Source organism: Symphalangus syndactylus, chromosome 3, assembly GCF_028878055.3.
Source record: "Symphalangus syndactylus isolate Jambi chromosome 3, NHGRI_mSymSyn1-v2.1_pri, whole genome shotgun sequence".
NCBI classification, from domain to species: Eukaryota; Metazoa; Chordata; class Mammalia; order Primates; family Hylobatidae; genus Symphalangus; species Symphalangus syndactylus.
In genome coordinates this window covers 36924939-36946169 of record NC_072425.2, presented here as the reverse complement: position 1 = coordinate 36946169, position 21231 = coordinate 36924939, and the positions used below count along the sequence as shown (strand labels likewise).

At 41.1% G+C, this 21231-nt stretch overlaps 2 long non-coding RNA genes and 1 pseudogene across 2 annotated transcripts in view; 2 read left to right on the top strand and 1 right to left on the bottom strand.

Annotated features, from left to right (window-relative positions):
- The first annotated feature begins 272 nt into the window (after nucleotides 1-272).
- On the top strand, nucleotides 273-1976 carry LOC129478472 (large ribosomal subunit protein eL31-like; annotated as a pseudogene).
- Nucleotides 1977-2042: 66 nt separating this feature from the next.
- Nucleotides 2043-6328, top strand: LOC134736180 (uncharacterized). Its single transcript, XR_010120003.1, has 3 exons — nucleotides 2043-2406; nucleotides 5827-5998; nucleotides 6285-6328. It is a non-coding gene; the product is annotated as an uncharacterized lncRNA (long non-coding RNA).
- A 4853-nt stretch (nucleotides 6329-11181) lies between these two features.
- LOC134736177 (uncharacterized) overlaps nucleotides 11182-21231 on the bottom strand; it is a 216156-nt gene continuing 206106 nt past the window's right edge. The window contains exons 2-3 of the long non-coding RNA XR_010120000.1: nucleotides 14543-14636; nucleotides 11182-11251 (exon numbers count right to left, since the gene is read on the bottom strand). This is a non-coding gene — a long non-coding RNA (uncharacterized lncRNA). The remainder of the gene's footprint in view (nucleotides 11252-14542; nucleotides 14637-21231) is intronic.

Sequence of the window (21231 nt, the reverse complement as noted above, 5' to 3'; positions counted from 1 at the left end):
AGGCTTCCTTGGATCTTTCTCTATTTCTAATGTGGGGTTGAAATCACGTCCTTGGTGCCCCCAAGATAACATATATAAGCTTCTAACGCATAGCAGCTACCCATTTGGTGCTATTTTCCTCTCCTTTTCCTCTGATCTCTTTCCATCAAACCATACTGTTGCTCCCAAATTTCCTCCAGCCGGTACTTTTCTGAGGAGTTTCTGGATTACTCTGTGCCTTTATAGAAAAACAAGAATGGTAAATACACTTGTTGCAGCCTGGACATCTGTAACTGCTCTGAGCCTACATCTCACGGCCCTCAGGATGAAGTCCAGACCCTTAACCTGGCATCAAGGTATTCCACATGTACCCCAGCCTCTCTAATTCTGCCTTCTCTTTGAAACCATTCTGAAAGCACTGGGCAGAGTTCCTTGTCCTCTTGGTTACAGCTCTATAGTTAAAGCACTTAAACCCTCAAAGTTATTGTCTATTTGGGAAACTGTACCCACCCAAAGACTGTGCTGCTTCAGAGTCAGACAAGCCTTATTTACATCACTTTTCTCTATGAATTAGCACAGAGCCTGGCACAGGTAAGTACTCAGTAAATATTTGTTGAATTAATGCCACAATCTATGTATACATAAATCGGTGAATCAATGAATGAGGGTAGTGATACCTGCCCTTAATGAACTTGCAGAGTTAGTTTGGTACAGATGCAAGATGCATAACTGAGGTTCCAGACAGATACAGAGCATTATTCCCATGGGTTTATAAGATGGACCTTGAAGGGTTAGCATGTGTGCTCACATAACCCGTATTGGCTGCTGTAGGTGCTGCCGTTTGGGTGGCAGGGCTGAGGAGAACCTTGCAAAGTAACCTCATGTATCTTTATGGAAGGAACCATGTTGTAGTTTCTGAATGGAGCTTGGCATAGACAAAGCATGCAGTTCATATTTAGTATCAATAGTGGCAGATTCAAGCCATGGGGCAGTGTGCATTCCATGCAGTGAGTCACCTGGAAATTCCAAAAGGCTCAAATTGATCTTCTTAACTTCACTCAAATTTTTTGAGTCTCAGTTTTCTCAGCTCTAAATGGAGCCATAATGGGGACCACCTCCCAGAGTGATTGCGTAAGAATTATACAGATTAGACAATGTATGGCTGTGGCTCCCAAAGTTCCTCCAGTTAATGCTTTCCTGAGGAGTTTCTGGATTACTCTGTTCCTTTACAGAAAAACAATAATTGTGTATAGATTTAAGCATTGCCTGTGTACAATCTTTAGAGTGTCCAATGCCATTTTTCAGTTATTACTGCCTTTCAGCCCCAATTTTCTCCTTTTTCATTCAGGGTGAAACTGGTCCACAGAACAGTAGAGTGATCTTCCCATGGTCTTCCTAGTGACAGCTGGTTGGAGCAATGTTCACTCTCTAGCTAGCATCTAGACATAGAGTAAGGAGCATCAACCAAGTATGTGCCCTGGCTTGAGAATCTGCCCTATAGAAGTACACAATATTACATTATATACTTACAAAGATCTCACTTTCCAACTTGGGCCTGGAAGAGTGGCTCCCGCAAAGAAGCGTGGTGAGAAGAAAAAGGGCCCTTCTGCCATCAGTGAAGTAGTGACCGGAGAATACACCAACATCATTCACAAGCGCATCCATGGAGTGGGCTTCAAGAAGCATCCCCCTCGGGCATTCAGAGAGATCTGGAAATTTGCCATGAAGGAGATGGGAACTCCAGATGTGTGCATTGATACTAGGTTCAACAGACCTGTCTGGGCCAAAGGAATAAGGAATGTCCTGTACAGTATCTATGTGCAGTTGTCCGGAAAACGAAATGAGGATGAAGATCCTCATTAAGTTGTATACTTTGGTTGCCTGTGTACCTGCTACCACTTTCAAAAATCTACAGATAGTCAGCATGGATGAGAACTAACCACTGATTGTCAAATATATCCAAGTTCTAAAATTGCCAAAAAAAAGAAAAAAAAGCTGCTCTGAAGAGGAGAGCCATGGGCCACATGTCTTCATTCCTTCAGTCTGCGTGGTTGATTCTGGTCTTGTCTGGTTTACAAAACAGCTTCATTTATTAACAGAAGGGCATAGGGCTGAGAATGGGCCCTCTGGGAGAAGGTGATTTGAAAGACATAGGTCCTGAAGACCCCAGCCAAGAAACCTAAGGTGTCAGACCAGACACTTGTCAAAGCAGGAAATGAGACTTGTGTCAGGAGTGAGAGGGAGGCTGGGGTATCAATGAGTACATCTTGTCCTAGATGGGGGAGTTCTGTAGTAGCCCAGGGGCAGAGAGCTGACTCACCAGACAACAGACACAGTAGCAGTGACCAGCTACATGACTGCTCTCAGAGAAGAGTTGGTATTGGACTATGCTTCTAAATTATGTACCACACTGCTGCATTGATTCAGGTAAGGCAGGGTAGGGCTGGACTTTTAAGCTGAAGGCCTTGTGGGTTGCTGGAGATTTGGCCTGGGGAAAGCAGGAGCTGACAGCTGCAGTCTCACTTTTGGTACAGACACGGCTTAGATATATTCTTTGCTTGACTCGAAGCTATTGTGTTGGCAAAGACCCTGTCCCAGTCTTTGGTCTCCTCTATTACTGGAACTAAGCATGATGCCAGGCACATGGGAGGTGTTCAGTAAATCACTGCAGAATTTAGGAATAAACATGTAGAGCTGGGGAATGTGTGTTTTGGGGTGGGGGAAGGTGGACACATTGTCCTAAGAAAAGTATAACTCTAGGATTTGAAATCTTACCCTCTTCAACCTGAGACCTCAGGTAATCATAGACAGGATTCATGAACACACTTCCAGGGCAAACACACTTCATGTTGATGCAGAGTATCTGGGACTTGGAAGAAGCAACTCCTTATCTGAAGGATAATTTAGCAATTATGAGCTGAGGCCTAACAGAAGGTTACCTAACATGTCTGTGTCTGCTTCCTCATCTGTAAAACAAGGGGCTAATACCTGTTCATGGGGTAACTGAGAAGTTGGCGAGATGACATGTGAGAAATTAGCAGTCCACAGCACAGCTTGATGAATGTTTGTTGAATGGCAAATGCCATTCTGGTGACTAAAGTTCACCATGGCTCAGTTCTGCTTTCTGCCTTGACTCATCCTCCTCGTTGTCTGCCAAAAATCATTCTGTGCCCAACCTGGTTCCTTCTCAAACTAAGAGGTCCGTTCACAACACTAGCTGGCATCAGGAAGCCACCCTTGGTCATCTCCTGCTCATCCTTGGGGGACAGACAGTGATGGACGGGCAGACTCTGAAAGTGGAGCTGAGTCCTGAGCACTGAGCATGTGATCCATCATTGAAGCCACTTCAAGAGGAGAGGAAAGTAGTCAGTAGTGTCACCTACTGACTGGCACTGCTGGTAGCAGGGGGGTCTTATTTTAGCAATGCCTCTGAGCTCGTGCAAGTATCATTGGGAAGCAGGATTAGGTTTGCTAAATATATAATTAAATAAGATGAAATATCAGAGAAAAGGCACAGATGAATGTTATGGAGTTATAAAGTAATAGATTGGGAAAAGCCATGATGGTTTCTTTATATATTGCCTAAGAAAAATAAGCACAAAGCAGCAAATTTCAACTGTAGAGAGCATGTGTAGAAAGTCGCAGGGAGAACCATTAGTGGGTTGAAGGCTGGGATGCATCACTGAAGAGAGAAAAAGAGCAGAATCTGCATTTATTGGCTGCATGGTCTGAGCCAGGCCCTTCCCATGTACACTGTAGTCCTACATGGGAGAGATTACTATCTCTATTTTAGTGAAATGGAAACTAATGCTCAGGTTTGTTAAGTAACTCGCACACACCCATGATGTTTGTGAGTGTCAGAGCTGGGCCTTGTATGTCCAAAGGGCATTGTTCTACAGAATCACACTGTTCAATAGCCCTTCTGGTTTATAAAGAAATTTTTAATGTAAATCTTGTCTAATTATTTCGGCAAAGATCAGAGAAGAAGGACTTCAGGGTGAACCTTTTACTTAAAGAGGGTGTTGGGAACACTCATCAAATTTCCATTGTAGTCCACCACTCTGTTTTTGGCATGTTCCCATAATGGCCTAGTTGCCCAAACCATGGCTCTATTGACAGGTGTATTCTCCTTTATTTCTCTAAAGTATGAGGCTCTACCAACCCCATCTCTGTTCTTGTTTGGCTCTACCTGTCATCAGCCATAAACTAATCTTGTACTCCCAGCTTTTCCCCCTGTTAAAAGCTCCCAGCTCCAATACAACTTCCAACATGGAAGCCAGAGTGATCTTCTCAAATTCTGGATCTACTAATGTCCCAACTTTGCCCTCACATTTAGAAGGGTTATCTCTTGCCACCACATTTTATCCAGTTCTGTGGTCTGGCATTCAATTTATCTGGTTTTTTTTTTTGTTTGTTTTTTTTTTTTTTTTTTTTTTTTTTTTTGCTGTCCCAGATAAAGATTTGCTTAACCAAAGGTCATAAAAATAATTTACTCCTATCTTCTAAGAGTTATACAGTTATAGTTTTTACATATAGGTCTGTACAAATTTTAAGTTTTTTTATATATTTATTTTTAGATGTTACATCATTTGATTTATACACTAAATTTACTCTTTTTTCTATTAACATTTCCATTAGATACTGCAGTTTTATAGAGAATACATTGATTTGTATATATTTATTTATTTGTAACCATTAGCTATTCTAAACTCAAGGAAGATTTTAGTTTGTTTTTTATTCAGGGTTAAGAAATGGAAAATAATGATTAATAATTTTTAAATCTCCCTTTTTGGATAGTTATATTGCTTTTTACTTTATTTTACTGACTTAAACATCCTAAATAATGTTAAATAATAATAGGTGATAGTGGACATCTGTATCTTGTTCTTGAATTTAGTGGTGATGAACCTGGTGTTTGTTTGAAATTGACTTCAGACATTCTTTACCATGTCAAAACTATTGCTCTATTCCTTCTCTACTATTTCTAGTTGAATCCAGATGGTATAGTAAATTTGTTGTTACCTGTTTTTTGCTCTGTTAATCACTTAATGAAATGATGTAATGCAGTTATCAACATTTTCAGTATTGAACCATCCTTGCATTTCTGGAATGAATCCTGCTTAGTCATAGTGCATTATTCTTTTAAGATACTTCTGGTTTGGAACTGCTGCCATTACATTTATGATACTTGCACAAATGATATCGCCCCACATCAATATATGACAAATTCCCTTTCTTGGACCAAGCCAAACTACATTTAAAAAGTAGGTAAACAAGGAAAGGCCTAGATGAGGCTTCAGGATCTAATTTTTACTTATTTGAGAGAACCTGATAATTGTTGATGTGACAAAGTGCTTATATCACAGTTTCTCATTTTAAGGTCCTGCCCTATTTTGGCAAAGCATTGAAAGGAAGTACTAAAGCATCACAGGGCAGTCTCAGTAAAATAAAACTACAATAATACAGTAGTTACACAGTAGTTATACAACTTCAGTTTACTGAGGGCAGTCTCAGTAAAATAAAACTAAAATAATACAGTAGTTATACAAACTACAATAATACAGTAGTTAATAATACAGCAGTTATACAATAATACAGCAGTTGTTATACAACCAAGAAAACTACAATAATACAGTAGTTATACAACCAATAATACAGTAGTTAAGTGTTTATGGTATGCCATATGATACTAGACACTTTACATATATTAGTTCTCCTCCTCCTTTTTGGCAGACAACTTATTGGAATATTAATTAGTGTTTTCTATATGATAGAAGGTTGGAAAAATGTGTATGGAATATATGTTCTTTTTCCCTGAGGGCATTATTAGAGGCTTTTGTGTTGCAGCCCTGAAAAGAGAAGACATCTAAAAAAAACGCCCTTATCTACTCCCACTCTTAGGCCTTTGTTTGAAGAATGTATTGAGATATTGAGGGAAGCTGGCCTATGAAGTGGAGAAGGAGGCAGAACTGGCCCTACATGTGCACACACGAACTCTGCCTTCTACTGAGATTGCAAGGTAAGTGAAGGTTATCATCCTAGAGCCTAGGGTGGGGGAGCATGCTATGGCAGGTCCCACCAGTGCCAGGAACTCACACAGCACCTGAGGAGTGCCAGGGTCTTTGATGGGGTGCTCCATGGTGCCATGAAATTGACCACTGAGAGGCAGAGCCTTAGGACATTTGCAAAAAAAAAAGCCTTAGCATGATGGCAGAGCTCTCTGTTTGTGAACGGAAACATTTTCATTTTATAGCTCAGTGAATAGCTGTGGATTTAAAAATAGAGTATATTCTTCCATTTTTCAGGTGCCATGGAAGTATCCTGGGTCTTTGTATGCAGCCTGGAAAGGAGGTGAGTGTTCCCTCCCACTCTATCTTATAAAAGTTGCACCTCAGTGTCAGGGAGCAAATTCCTATCTATCTTCTAGCTATACAATTCTCATGCTAACCTTAGAAAGTTTTTAATCATTATCCCATTTTTAGATAAGAAAATGAATAGCCGAAGAGACTAAGTAACTGGTCTGAGTAACTGGATGTTATCTCAAGTTAACCTCCTTTCTCATGGCTGAACAATTAAACTATGCTGCCTTACATTAAAAAAAAAAAAAAAAAAGCCATTCCTTATTAAGGGACTACTTTATGCAATGCACAGGGCTAGATGCTATATATATATAATATATGTATATAAAATTTCAAGGAAGTTCTTCCTATTAATCATTTCATGTTATGGTGAAGTAGAAGATGGAGAATTATTTGGTAGTTGTTAGACCTAGTGTTTAGTCCCAGTTCTGCCACTAGCTTTGTACATTAGTTTCTTCATCTGTGACCTGAGAATAACAAAATTTGCCTTTTGATATTATCATGAGTACTGAGTGAGGTATTAGAAATAGCAGGATCTTGTTAACTATAAAAAGATGTGCACACATGGACCCTGCCTTCTACTGAGATTGCAATCTATACTGGTCGTCTCAACTAAGAGTCTCTCTTCAGCAGTTACTAAGATACTGAGGTATACATTACAATGCAGAGGGGACCAGGACACCAGGAGTTGGACACTAGCCTTGGAAACTGATTGTTTATATTTGTGTGTAGTCTCCTTGAAGCAGAGGTTAGGTCATACATAGCTCTTCTGGGTCTGGCAAAGTCAACTGGAAACCACTAATGGCCAGTCATCCTATACGATTGCTTCTTTCCAGTCCTCTGCATTCAGGGAAGCCAAACAAACAAGAGACACTTTCATCACCACTCCAAGGAATCTATCTTTGACAACTTCCAGACAGCAGACATACTGGAATATGTAGTCCATCCATAGAACCCAGAAGCTGATCTCCCAGTAGAGATCTAGCCATCTCAAGAAAAGTCCAAAAAGACTCCCTGAGCAGATGTCTGCCCTCAGGATAACATCGAGGCACGTGTTTGTGCTCTGAAGTCACCGCATGTTGTTGGCTACATGCAGAGTTGCTCAGGACAAGCTGTTTGTTAATCCAGGCTAGTAAATGAGGGGGTGTCTAAGGTATTTGTTAAAGAGTCACCAAAGTCACCCTCATTGGGCCAAAGCTTGGCAGAACCCAGGAAGTAGCCAGATTATGCCAAAGGCAATAGGGATTTCAGGGAAAAAGTTCAAAGAAAATCACTGAGATTTAACAATAGATTTCTTTTTCCATCAATATTGGGATTTCTTTTTCCATCATCAATATTGGGAAAGTGTGCCTGGTAAAGAAGGCATCGGGGGACCCAATAGGCACCATGAGGTTACAGACACATCTCTTCCTCTTTGCTTATTCTGTACTCCAAGACTTAACAATGCCTTGTATATACTTGGTACTCAACTAAATGTTAGTTGGCAATTGAGCGAATGAGAATTTGGGCAGTAAGTGGGATGGTCCCAGTTGCTGTATGTAAATCTTTGTACAACTTAACAGTTGCTTGCTTATGGAGAAATAAATTTTGCACTAACCCCCAATTAATTTTTTTCTCATGAGGAATCACAATGCCAGATACAAAGAAGAAACAGATTTAGGTTATTCTAGACTCAAGGGTTCTGGCTTCCAGTTTCAGCCTTAGAGCTATTCTGAATCTTCACCTGTCTACTTGCATGACATAGAGAAATCATGTAAAGTCAGTTTTCTTATCTGAAAATTTAAAGTGGTATTTCTTACCTCACGAGGCTTTTTTTTTCTTTTCATAATTCCATGAAAAAATGTGTATGCTCTGCCAGTACAGTTTCTGTAGGGTTGCAATTAGGAATAAGAGAAACATGCTTTGGCATCAGAATGTGTTCAGATCCTGGGTCTACCACATAGAAGCTGACTGTTCTTAGGCTAGTCACTTAAATTCTCTCAGTCTCCTATTCTACATCCCTAATAAAAGGATAGTAATAATATCCACTCCACTGAGTTGAGGGGATAATGATTGCAAAGTGTTTATACTGTCCAGAATATAGTAAGTGCTTATTATTATTAGAAGGAGGAAGCAATTTCTCATTTGGATATCAAATTTTGATAAGATAAAGATGCTTACTATTCCTTAAAGAAAGATTTTTCTTCTTTTAAAAAATAAAATTTTAAGAACATAGCGAATCCACAACATTGAGTTGAGTTTCACTATACAATTTTAAAGTCAGCATTTCAATTTTTGCATTATTTTCCTCTTGCTTCTTTTGGAATGGAACCACCAAAAACATGCAAAGACTTTTTAAACTGGATAACAACTTCTGCTCTTTCCCAGGTCTTCGGGATATAATTCAATTTCATGATGCAATTAAGAAAGAAGTCTAAACCAAGGGACACTTACCACACTGCAGCAACATGTGTCTACTTATCTAGCGTGATTTCAGAGAGAATTTTTAGGTCATCCAGGGTTTCTGTGCCTGTAGTTTTTCATCTCTCGAAAGGGGATTCCTGACTCATAGTGTGGGGTGAGGCTGAAAATGCATGGTATATATGGAAATGCTTTCTAACTGGAAGGTGACTAAGGACACAGGTACTGTGGTGTGGTCCTCAGAGCAAATCCTTTGTGCTTCTTTTTCTTTTTTATTATACTTCAAGTTAAGTTCTGGGGTACATGTGCAGAACATCCAGTTTTTGTTACATACGTATGCATGTATCATGGTGGTTTGCTGTAACCATCAACCCGTCATCTACATTAGCTATTTCTCCTAATGCTATCCCTCCCCTTGCCCCCCACCCCCTGACAGGCCCCAGGGTGTGATGTTCCACTCCCTGTGTCCATGTGTTCTCATTGTTCAACTCCCACTTCTGAGTGAGAATATGCAGTGTTTGGTTTTCTTTTCTTGTGTTAGTTTAGTGAGAATGATGGTTTCCAGCTTCATCCATGTCGCTGCAAAGGACATGAACTCATTATTTTTTTATGGCTGCATAGTATTCCATGGTGTATATGTGCCCCATTTTCTTTATCCAGTCTATCATTGATGGGCATTTGGGTTGGTTCCTAGTCTTTGCTATTGTGAATAGTGCTGCAGTAAACATACGCGTGCATGTGTCTTTATAGTAGGATGATTTATAATCCTTTGGGTATATACCCAGTAATGGGATTGCTGGGTCAAATGGTATTTCTAGTTCTAGATCCTTGAGGAATCGCCACACTGTCTTCCACAATGGTTGAACTAATTTACACTCCCACCTTTTGGATCCCTGGTGGTTGAAACACCTTGTAAGCATCCTCCTCTTCAGGTGTCAGGAAGCTTATGATTTCTTTTTCTGCCCTGATCCCTGCCCCTCTGAAATTGCAGCATTTTCGTGATCTTCTTCCTTTCACAACTGCCATCTTCTTGTTCTGTTACCAAGAGGCTGCTCATAGAAATTTTGAAAGTCAAAATTCTCAGTTACATACTCCTGCTGCTTTGTAAACTTAACAACTGACTGATGGCATCCCATAGGAAAGACTGCTCTTGCAGGAAACTGGCTCAACAATCTCCTCTCATCATTTTTTCTCTTGCTTTCTATGAAGACCTAGGGAGTTTGAATGAATCCCCTGTTTAGGGCTTGGGGAGGACAGCCCGGCTGGAGGGCCCACAATTAGAGCCGGTTTCTGTCTTGGGCACACAGGGCTCAAAACCCAGCGGATTCATCAAGCCAGGCTCCCTAGAGGCAAGCCTAGGTCCAAATACCTGGTTGTCTATGTTGTACTCTCTTGTTTTCCCAAATGCCGCTCTATGTCTAACTTTATACTCAGAATATTGTGAGATAGGAATAATTTCCTGTTTTTCCAAATTAGAAAGTCAAGGCTCAGAGAGGTTCAGTAACCTCTCTGAAATCACACAGGTAAGTGACAGAGCTGAAATTCAAATGCAAATCTGCCTGACACCTAACCCCACATTCTTTTCCGCAATAACAAAGGACCTTCAGACAGTGAGAATTAAGATACATTTACAGGCTGAATCCCAAAAATATTTTGCCTTGATAGTAAATAAATTTTCCAAATGAAAACAAAGTATTAATGAATAATAATATCTTAAAGAATTTTTCTTAAAGAATTTTGAATGCTGGGAATGTTGGTGATAGCATTAACAAAAATCAGCAGTTGCATCAGCTGGGCAGTTTTCCTCCTGAATATTCTAGTCTCAAACAGCCAGAGGTTATTTCTGATTACATCAGCAGCCAGGCAGATCCAGTTTAGGAATCTCGAAACCACATATGTGACTCACATGTCATTGTTATAACAGTAGGAAACACATTAACTCTGCTTTAACAAGCGTTCATTGAAAAGTCGGGTTTCCAGAAACCAGTTTCTCGGTGTACTTGGAGCACATAATCTAAGCCTTTTTCCTGATGACAGTGTCCTTGCGTGAGGCTGTACATTATGTGACCTGACCGCTTAACAAGACAATATCTGCTTTTACAAACTCCGTGTCCTAGCACATTCCATTGAACTTATAGCAGGTGACTAACGAGTATTTCACCACCATGATATTTTGAGTTGCAAGCTATAGGGACTATCATTTGACTGAACAATATATTAAAAATGTTTGCCAACATTGTAATAACAAAATATTTCTGTTGAAGTCATAGAAAAGAGTTCCTTCGGTCTAGCTCAGAACTGTCAATAATGCTGGTCTGTTACAGACATTTTTGAATGATGGAAGATGACACTTACGGTTTTCCAAATACGTGAAGTTGATTCTTTTTTTAAGCTGTATATGCTTAAAATGAGAATTTTTTCATAGTTGGATGACCAATGTGGGGTCTCAAATACTTATCCTCTGGTGTTGGCGTGGAAGTTGAAGACCCAAAGCATAGTCTAGAAAATGGAAACTGCAGGGGACAGAAATTACTACACTTAGATTCAGCCAAACTTGGTTTCCATGTCACATCCTGCTTCTCTCCTGGCTACGTGATCTAGGAAAAGTCACTGACCTTCTCTGTACCTTAGCTTTCATGGGAAAATAATGATACTTTATAGGAGAATGTGTGAGGATTAAAATAAGATGATAGGTGGAAGGTTCCCAGTACATAGTAAGTGTTCGAAAATATAGTCTCATTCATTTGTTTGTCTCCGTGGGAGCAGTGGACAACCAGATAAACAGAGAAACAAGTTCTGAAGGCAAGAGACGAGGGCTGATAGAGAATGTGGAAGAGGAAATTTGGTAGAGGCTGAGTTACTGAAGGGGAAAGAGGAAGGACCCAGGAGCCCAGTCTTTCTTACTGAATGCCTACACTGTGTGCCAGAGATTAGAAGGGGTGTCAGAGGAAACAGGATAAACTCTTTTAAACAGACATGAGAGGCCAACTTGTGTGAGCTGGTTTGACTTAAGAGTGATGTTCCCTGGGGTTTTCTCTTGCCTGCCCTTTTAGGTGTTACAGGGAAAAGGAGAAAGGAACATATGCTTTTGTTTACTCCAGGGAGTAAACAAAGCGAGAGAGAGAAGATAAACAGAACCTAATGCTGGGCCACTAACAGTCAGATAAAATTGAAATGGCAATGTCTGGAGATTTCCTTGCCATGTTATAGGTTCCTGGGCATAAAATGATGGAGCACCAGGGGTCTTGTACTTATTATTAGAAAATTAATTAAATGAAAGCACACCCACAAAGATAAAGACCTGATTTGATAGTCCTATAGATTTTGGATTGTTTACTGTAAAGGGAAGTAAGAGCAGCTTTATTTGGGTTTGGATTTGTGTTTGCAGAGGAGTTTTATGTGGGTGACTTTGCATATAATATCTACCTTCCAAGAGATGCCATCAATATCTACCTTCCAAGAGATGCCATCATCTGCAGAACGGGAGACGTGCTCCAGACTTGCTCATCAAAATCTCTATCATCTTTTGGGAGGTGATTTGACTAGTCTTGATAGACAGCTGGATAGAAAATTCTAGTGGAGGGGATGTGACCAAGCTCATATGCCGACAGAGGCTCAGCAAACAAGACTTTGCAGCAGCCTCTATAAAGTGGCTTCAAGAATTTATTTGAACAGTGTCCATCGAAACGTGAATGTATACCAAACAAACAGCCAGTGTGGACTTAGACTGGATTATATCTCCGCATTGGGGTGTGGCATGAGGCAGAACCTTCCCAGTCCCACCCTGCCCCAGAGTTTATTAAAAGAAAGATTGTTGACTGTTTCTTACTATACAGATACCAAGTTATGTTAGAAGTACATCAAGTCTGGGCCAATAAAACCTATTGTTTGGGGATGACACAAGTGAATGAGTGGACGATGCTCTGGCCAGATCCTTTTCACATTTCTGTGTATCCCTTCCCTGGCTTCTGGGTGCCTTTGTGTCTAACAAACAGGCAGTGCCCCTGGACTACTAGAGCCACTTTGCCCAGGAGCTCAGAGAGCTGGAACTACCCAAGTTTGCAACCTGCTGGAGTGGCCCATGCCAGTGATGGACTGTAATAAAGAATATCAACCCTCAGCCTCCTTGCCTCGAGTCCGAATGAACTCTAAGGTGTAACTTCCTCTCTATAGACTCCCTGTGGAATCAGACTGAGGCTGCACACTGACTGAGATTGTACCTGGCTCGATGTCTTCCCCTTTCCTTTCCTGCTTCCTGAGCTCCTCTGCTAGGCTGTCCTGGGAACTCTCCCCTAATAAATCTCTTGCACCTGAATTATCATCTCGAGGGCTTCTCAGGAAACTGACCAAAGGCAGTGCATTAATCCAAATGCTTCATATTGGTGTGTGTGTGTGTGTGCAACTTAATTATTGTGAGCCTCCTTTCATGCCATGAAGGGAGCTTGTTGGATAAGGAGACCTTAGTTCTCTCTGAAGGGATAAAGTTGATGCTTTCCATCCCCATGAGGGGAGCAACGCAGGGATCCCTAGGATGGGTTGCAGCCTGTCAATGTTAAGAACATCCACAGCCTTGCTAGGTGCTATGAAGAAGATGGTGCTTTAACTCATCATGAATCAAGGGAGAGGGAGAGAGTGTGGGAGCCGGCAGCCTGCTGTTGCTTAGGGTTGGGGAATGCAAAGTGTCCTGCCACCTCTATAGCAGCTACTGTTTGTTTCAAGCCTTGGCAGGTGGAGGTGGTTACAAGTGGCCACCTTCATGAATGTGGAGAATACACACATTTTCCCTGAGAATTGCTAGGAAATAATGGGGACATGACATTCTGCTATTTTTCAAGAGATGGCTATCAATTCAATATTCTTTTAGACCACATTAGCACACATTTCTAATAACCCAAAAAATATGATGCAGGCTTATTAGGCTGGGCTGCCTCCAGGGATTGGAGACTCACCATCAATGGAAACATCCAAACAGGGATGGGATGGGAGGGGCTCTTGTGAGCCACCTTGTAGCTGGGATTCCAACATCAACTGAGTGACAGGGAATAACCTAGGTGATCCTTTCACCTGCCAGGAATCAGCAATTCCATAACTAAGGAGAGCAGGAGCATGGCAGGGACATTGTGGCATTTGCTACCTTTCCCCACAGGGGCATATTCATCATCATTTACCACACTCCTCATAAGTCCTTGCTAAAGAGTGACAGGGATTTAAGCTGGATAAGACAAAGGTTCTGAATTCTACAACTCAGCAGGCAGGCAGAAGAAAACAACTCCCTCTTTCATCAGGAGCTGGGGTTTCATCAGTTGCCTGGTCTACCCAGCTTTTATTGCACAGGGTTGGGGATCATTGGAGGTTTGGGACACATCACAGGCAGGCTTGGCCCTGCCACGTCTTCACTCCAGGCAGACATCTATTACCCCATCTTCCCCTCCAGTCCTTGCAACAACACTCAATTACGTGACACTCTGAGCTCCACTACCACTTGCCTCACCTGGCTCTATCCTGCAGGCTTGCCTGCTGTGTTATTCCTGTAGGATACACAAATTTTATTTTGGGGCTGCTGCTCCCATGTGAGGCTGAGTTTGAGCTCCATCGATGATGAAGAAAGGGTAACAAACAAACACATGTGGAGAAAGTGAGAAGAATGGACAGTGGAGCCAGGTGAAACCAGCCACCTCAACTTTTTTAACTTCCTGAGTTTGACTGGGTCTTTGACTGACTAAAGCCAATTTGGGCCCAGATCTTATTCATGAAACTTAAATTTCAAATATATGACATGTTTCCTCTTCAATGCAAATACTTACTCTAGGCTCTGAGCTGGGGTATCCAGGGTCTCCTCATGACATGGTGGCTGGAACTCATCCCTTTTCTTGGAAATTGTCAAAAGAGCTGAAAATTCTGGAAGGAGCAAGAGGCAGAAAATAAATCTGTCCCTACTTTGGAGCAGAATGACAAGGATAGTCCTCCTCTGAGGGAAGCCATGGGATTTGGGATGCTCAAAGCTAACTGTCGACAGAAGTTACCAAATGGAGCAGAGGAGAATAATCAACAGTTTCATGGAAACGTCTTAGCTGTAAACCCCTTATTTGCACAAGTCAGGGTGGTTATGGAAAAGAGGGGAGCAGATCTGTGCCCTTACCTACCCTCCTAGATAACGCAGGCTGGAGAAGAGAGGGTTAAATGGTGTGTGGAGGACTTGAGCTACTCTCCCTCTGCATTCACCCGAAATCCCACTGGGATACTCTAATCTCCTTGGAACACGCTGCATTATCTGTACTTTCAGCACAGCTCACGTTTCAAATGGCAGGCTGCAGAGCAATCTGATTGTTTTATAGGCCCAGCCAAGAGAGGAGCTCCAGTTCCTTTCTCCTGGCCAGGTGCCCTCTTTGAGGGAGAAGACCTGCGGTGTATAGAGACTAGCCAAATGCTTAAAGATTTCAGAAACTTCAAAGGCAGGGGAGGAGCCAGAAACCATAAAAAGGAAAATGATAAACATTCGGCTTAAAGACGGGCTGAGTTAAAATCCCTGAGAAATTACTCCAAGCAGTTAGAGGCTGATTCTCAGAGGCCCGTGGCAACGTTCCATGGTGTTACACAATGTTCCAAGAGGCAATTATTAGCTTTGTTTTAGTTGTGATTAACACAGTTAACAACTCGTAGAGGTGGAAAGACAATGGAAATGAGGGAGATGAGCACACAGAAAGGGGTCCCTGCTCCAGCCCAGCACTCTCTGATGAATAAGGGGAGTTCATCTCATCTTCAGGGTCTCTAGGAGGTCTTCATCCATTTTGAAAATTCAGTTTTGGAACTATTTCATAAGGAAAAACACAATTTTTTTTTTAAACAGCCCAAAGCCCTTGCTGTTGAATAGCAAAAGGAAATCTGCTTTATTAAGGCACTCATCACTTCCTGTGGGCAAAGCTTTGCCATGGGGCTCAACATCATTAAGGTCATATCTGCACAAAGACCAGGAGAGAGTCAGAGTGATCAGCTGGAATGTTTAGGTCCAAAATATTGGAAGAGTTCAGCCTGATTCTCATGGGGAACTTAAATAGCTCAAGTAGGAAAAAAAAATCAGTGGATTTAAATCAGTGCAAAACTCTATGTGAGCATTTACTACATTCCTAACACTTTTCTAGGGATGTATTTTGTTCCAGCAGACAAGACAAAGATTCCCTTTTCTCATGAAGGTCACATTCTAGAAGGAGATACAGACACAAAATAAAAGCCACAGTGATACATCATAGTTTAACGTGGACAGTGCTATGGAAAAGAAGAAAGCTAAGTATGGGAAGGAGTGTTAGGAGTGCCAAGGGCTACCTGGGGAGGCAGGAAGCACAACGAAATGGGTGGAGATGTTGGGCTCCATCAAGACTGGGAGATCCAAGCAAGGCATGGAGGAGGTGATGAGGTCAGCCCAGAGGTTTCTAGGGGGCATCCAGGAAGAGTGAGGGACAGTATGCCTCAAAGGGGCAAGTCAGGAATGTGCTGTGTGTCAAAAGAACAACAAGAAATCCAGCGTGGCCAAGGTGAAATGAGTACTGAGGCAAGAGGATGGAGGCTCAGAGAAACAAGGGGTTGAAGGGAGGGCCTGAAAAGTCTTAGAGACATTGTGAAGATATTGCCAGAGTAAAATATTGGAAACACTATATCTCAATGCTCTAGGAGACCTGAATAGCTTAGACAGAAAAATAAAAAAGATTTACATATATACAGAAAAAATCATGTCATTCTTCAAGAAGCTCACAGTCAACTGGGAAAGATAGATAAGTAAACAGAGAATAATAATCTTACATGTGATAAGCGAATACTACAAAAGACAAAAGCTTTGACTTGGGAGCAAAGGGGACGATTTGTGTTCCTGTTTGGGGGAACCAGGGAAGATTTCCCAGAGGACACCTGAGCCTATTTGTTAAGTTGAAAACAGTAAATTTGTTAGGTATTTTACCCTACAGATTTGCCCATAAAGACACGTATACTCCAAGGATGTATGTTATTTGTCCCAGTTACCCTGCACCTAAAGTACTAGTCCAGTTTACCTCCTACTAGAGCAATTGCCTTCCCGTGTGCAGACCCAGTTTGAGCTGTGTTTGGGATTGTTTTCCTCCACAACGGAGCTTCTTAGAAAACTCCGAGCTTGCCTTCTCCTGATGTTACTGGCTGCCCTCTATAGGAGTGTCTCCCAACTGGGGACTCTCCTTCAGTGAAAATCTGGACTGTGAACATTGTAAAGATGGCCCTGTGCAAATGCATTTCCCATGCTGGTCAATCTTACAGCAGAACAAGGAAGACCTTTAATCAAACAGAAAATATGTGGGTAATTTAATTAGAGATTCACTGGAAACTTAAGGTGTTCAAGGTGAACAACCGGAATGTTGAAATGTATCCTTCCTGGTAGACTAGAAAGTTTGCAAAGTTTGGTTTCAGGCAGCCCTGGGTACATATGCAGGTTCAATCACTTGCTAGCTGTCTGATCATGGCCCTGTTTTCCTTCTCCGTTACATGAGATCATAATACTTGTCTTTCCGAGCTCCCAGGGCTGTTCTGAGGATCATGAGAGTATGTGGTAAGCTGTAAAACACTATACCTGTGTTGAATGTTTTCCTTTTCAAGGTGACTTTAAAAAAAACTTCACTGGTTTATTTAGTCAATATGACACACTTCTGCAATCTTTTGAATCCGTGGAATTTTCATATTAGAAATTACAAATATTAGAGAGATTCTTATTTAAAGCCCTCATGATACAAATGAGCAAACAGGCCCAGAGAGGGAATATGATTTATTTAAGATTGCACAGCAAATTAGAGATAAAGCTGGACCTGGGTTCCCTGACTCATCTTTCCGTGTTCTTTCAAATAAATTACAGTATATAATGGAAGATCATGTGAAGGAAGATTCTTCCTGCTTCTGACTCAGTCAGAGAGACAGGAAGTATCATTTCCTTCTGGGGTTCTTCCACTGCAAGCACATTGCATTTCCTTCTACAGCAAACACTTTCACTAGTTTTAAAGGCATTCTTTTTTGATAAAAAACTCTTAATCCAGCACTTACATAAAACTGCTTTAATTCTTCCAGTAACCCAGTAGGTTATTAGTAATCCCATTTTGCAGATGAGGAAACTGAGCCTCTGAAAGCTGAAATTACTGACTCAAGGTCACATCTAGGAGGCAGCAAAGGTGGAGCCCACCTTCGAAGGCATTGTGCCGCTATGTCTTTCCACCACACCAAAACCGTATGTGCTACTTTATCTTTTAGCCTCTGGCAGAACTTAGATGTCTGCGTTAGAAAGGAGCTAATTAAAGCAGCTGAAAGAGTGAAATCTATCTTTATGAATCAACCTAGTAAGTAGAATTAAAATCGCAAATTAGACTTAGAGGATAACCTGACTTTTAAATTTTTTTACAAGATTGCAAAAAAAAAATAAAGATAATGTTTTCCATATACACAATGACTTTTATCCAAAGCAGTTTCACAAATGTGATTGATAGAGATGAATCATAGGTAGGATTTATGAGTGAGTCTAACATTTAGCAATGTGAGATGCCCTAGTAGAGACAGTGTCTGTGTAATAACAGGAGCACTGAAATCAGAACTGCTTTTATCAGAGATGCTTGGCAGATAAGATAGATTCATTATTATTGTAAATATAAGAAAGTATAAAAAATGAATAAAACTCGCCCAAGCCTAGATAGCTAGAAGCAATTATTCATGTTATTTTTGGATGTTTCTTCCTTCTCCTTGAACATTGCCTTTTAAAAACTTTGGCTGGGATTAGACTGTATGTGAATTTGCACTTGATGTTATTAGTATTATTTACTATGATATATAACATGCTTCAAAAAGATAATATTTAATGGATGAATCACATTCCATTACTGAAAATAAAAAATATGTATTAAAGAAACACCCCCAAAGGGGAGAAAAACAATGACAAAAACCAAATGCAGAAAAAAAAAATGGTGAGGTGAGTTGCAGGCTTTAAAGCAAAAGATAAAGTCTTTACAAGAGAAGACAGAATAGACTCTTGTTTCAATGATACTCTGGCCTCCCTAGTTCTTGTTAACATTCCTGAGCCAACATTTTGGTTGACTCTTTCAAACTGGCTGTGTGTGCTTGTGCAGGGATTGGCCAGCCTTTTCTGTAAAGTGCCAGAGAGTGAATCATTTCGGTTTGAGGCAATACAGGCTCTGTAGCAACTACCCAAATTTGCCATTGTAGCCTGAAAGCGGCTATAGACAATATATCAACCAATGAGTGTGGCTGTGTTCCTACAAAACTTTATTGACAAAAACAGACAGTGGATGGAATTTGGTTCTCCCTTGGGCATTCGTATATCAGTCTGCCTGGGCCTGGCTCTGTGCTAAACTTGTGTATAGATACAGAAAAGAAGGAAGTGTTTTGTCTCTGCCCTCAAGTAACTGGGAGAGATTAGAAAAGGCATCATTGCAATGTAGCATATGAAAAGCAATAAATAAGATGCACACCAAGTGCTGTGAGATCAAAGAGAAGGAAGCAAGCCGATCTCCTCTGGGCAATAAGGAAGGCCTCACAAATCAAGGGATCTAGCCTGAGTTGCAGAAACTGAGTAGGCGTTTATCTACATGCGCCTGTTCAGTTGGCTGTGTGTTGGGTTTCTTCTCCTATAAGGTTTGGGGGTATCTTCATGAAAATTCCCAAGTCCTGGGCTTCGCCGAGACCAGTAAAATTTCCCAAGAGACTGGTGGGCACTTTCCAGAGCAAACTTTACTAAACCATTGGCCTGGATGATTTTTTATCCTTGTTTGATCAAGGTTTGAAAACAGCGAAGCCGGTGCGTCTTTGAAGTCCTTCTGTGTTGTGTTTATTTGGTGTGTGTATACATGTTATACAGGGTACTAAGGATGAAATCACAGGGTGTTGTTACAAATTCCACCCCCAGCTATGGGGCCAACTGCATTATGGCATCCAGTCAATCCCGTAATGAGTGCCTACTGTGTGCAAAAGATGGTTTTCTGTCCAAAATAATGATCAAGCCTCCATTTCCAGCACCACCCCACCAGCAGCAGCAGGACAATTGTCAAAGGGACAAAGGGTCCCGAAATGTTTGCTTCAGAGGGAGCAAAGAGAATGAGGAAGTGGAAAGAAGAGGTATTTGTTTTGGGGTGTGTTAACTGTTTCTCTTTTAGCAGGAATTTAGCTGAGGTGAGGATTAATGATTCCATTTCTATTCTTGTTAAGAGTAACCAAGCTCTCCAGAGATTCTAGAAACAACTGTGCTATCTAAATACACAGTATTTTTCACATACTTTCACGTTAATCTCCCAGCTCTCTCTAAATCAGCTGCTAAGAAAAACTTAAAACAATTCCAATAGATTTCCTTTAGAGAGTGGTAAGGGAAAGAGTTGAAGTTGGGGAAATGTGGCAGAATGCTAGAAATTTTTCTACTTAGGTCTTGGATCCAGAAAATTTAAAAAATTTAAATATCATTAAAAGGTGATTAAAATTTAAAAATTAATGTTTAAGTCTTCTGCCTTGAAAATTATGAGTTAGGGAGCGTACTTTTTAAGTAAATAAATACTAGATATATAAGGAGAAGTTAAGAGAAAGACATTGAGAAGTAGAGCAGATAATGATAAGGAGAAGAGCTAAGGCATGGGGGCAAAGAGAGCAGGATTGGAATCCATAAAAAATAAAAATACAAATTAGTGTATTAGGGGAAGAGGTAAAGTTTAAGGAGAAAAAAATCAAAAATCAACTCTCGGTAAAAAGAGAAGAGTCAGGCTGGGCGCAGTAGCTCACACCTGTAATCCCAGCACTTTGGGAGGCCGAGGCAGGTGGATTGCCTGAGGTCAGGAGTTCAAGACCAGCCTGATCAACATGGTGAAACCCGATCTCTACTAAAAATACAAAAAGTTAGCTGGGCGTGGTGGCTCATGCCTGTAGTCCCAGCTACTCAGGAGGCTAACACATGAGAATCACTTGAACCTGGGAGGTAAGGGTTTCAGTGAGCCAACATCGTCCACTACACTCCAACCTGGATGACAGAGTGAGACTCCATCTCAAATAGAAAAAAGAGAGAAGAGTCAGAAGGGAGAGAAAAGGAAGTCAGTTATTAAAAAGTTCAGAAGAAATTACCATCTGGAATCTTCATGAGCAGGATGAAGGCCCACTGTTTTCAGCTCTTCAAGTTCTCATTCTTAAAGCTTCAGAGTCTCTGATGTCAATGGGAACTGCCACTGCAGCCCCATGGGGAGCGTTTATTCTAGGTGGCTATGGCAATACCCACAACAATCATTTCAGAGGCTGAATGCAACCAAACCTAGGACCAGCTGTCCCCTGTTGACTGGAGATGGACCTTGTACTGTGGGTTATTGATTATCAGCTCAACATTCTGCATGTGCCTCCCATGAACAAGACTTTGAAGCCTGAGATTTATGTTAGACTAAAAGGTGGGCATTTTAAAGCATTTTACGGCAAAGAGAAGAGTCTCCCTTTGTGTCAAGAAAAAAGCCAC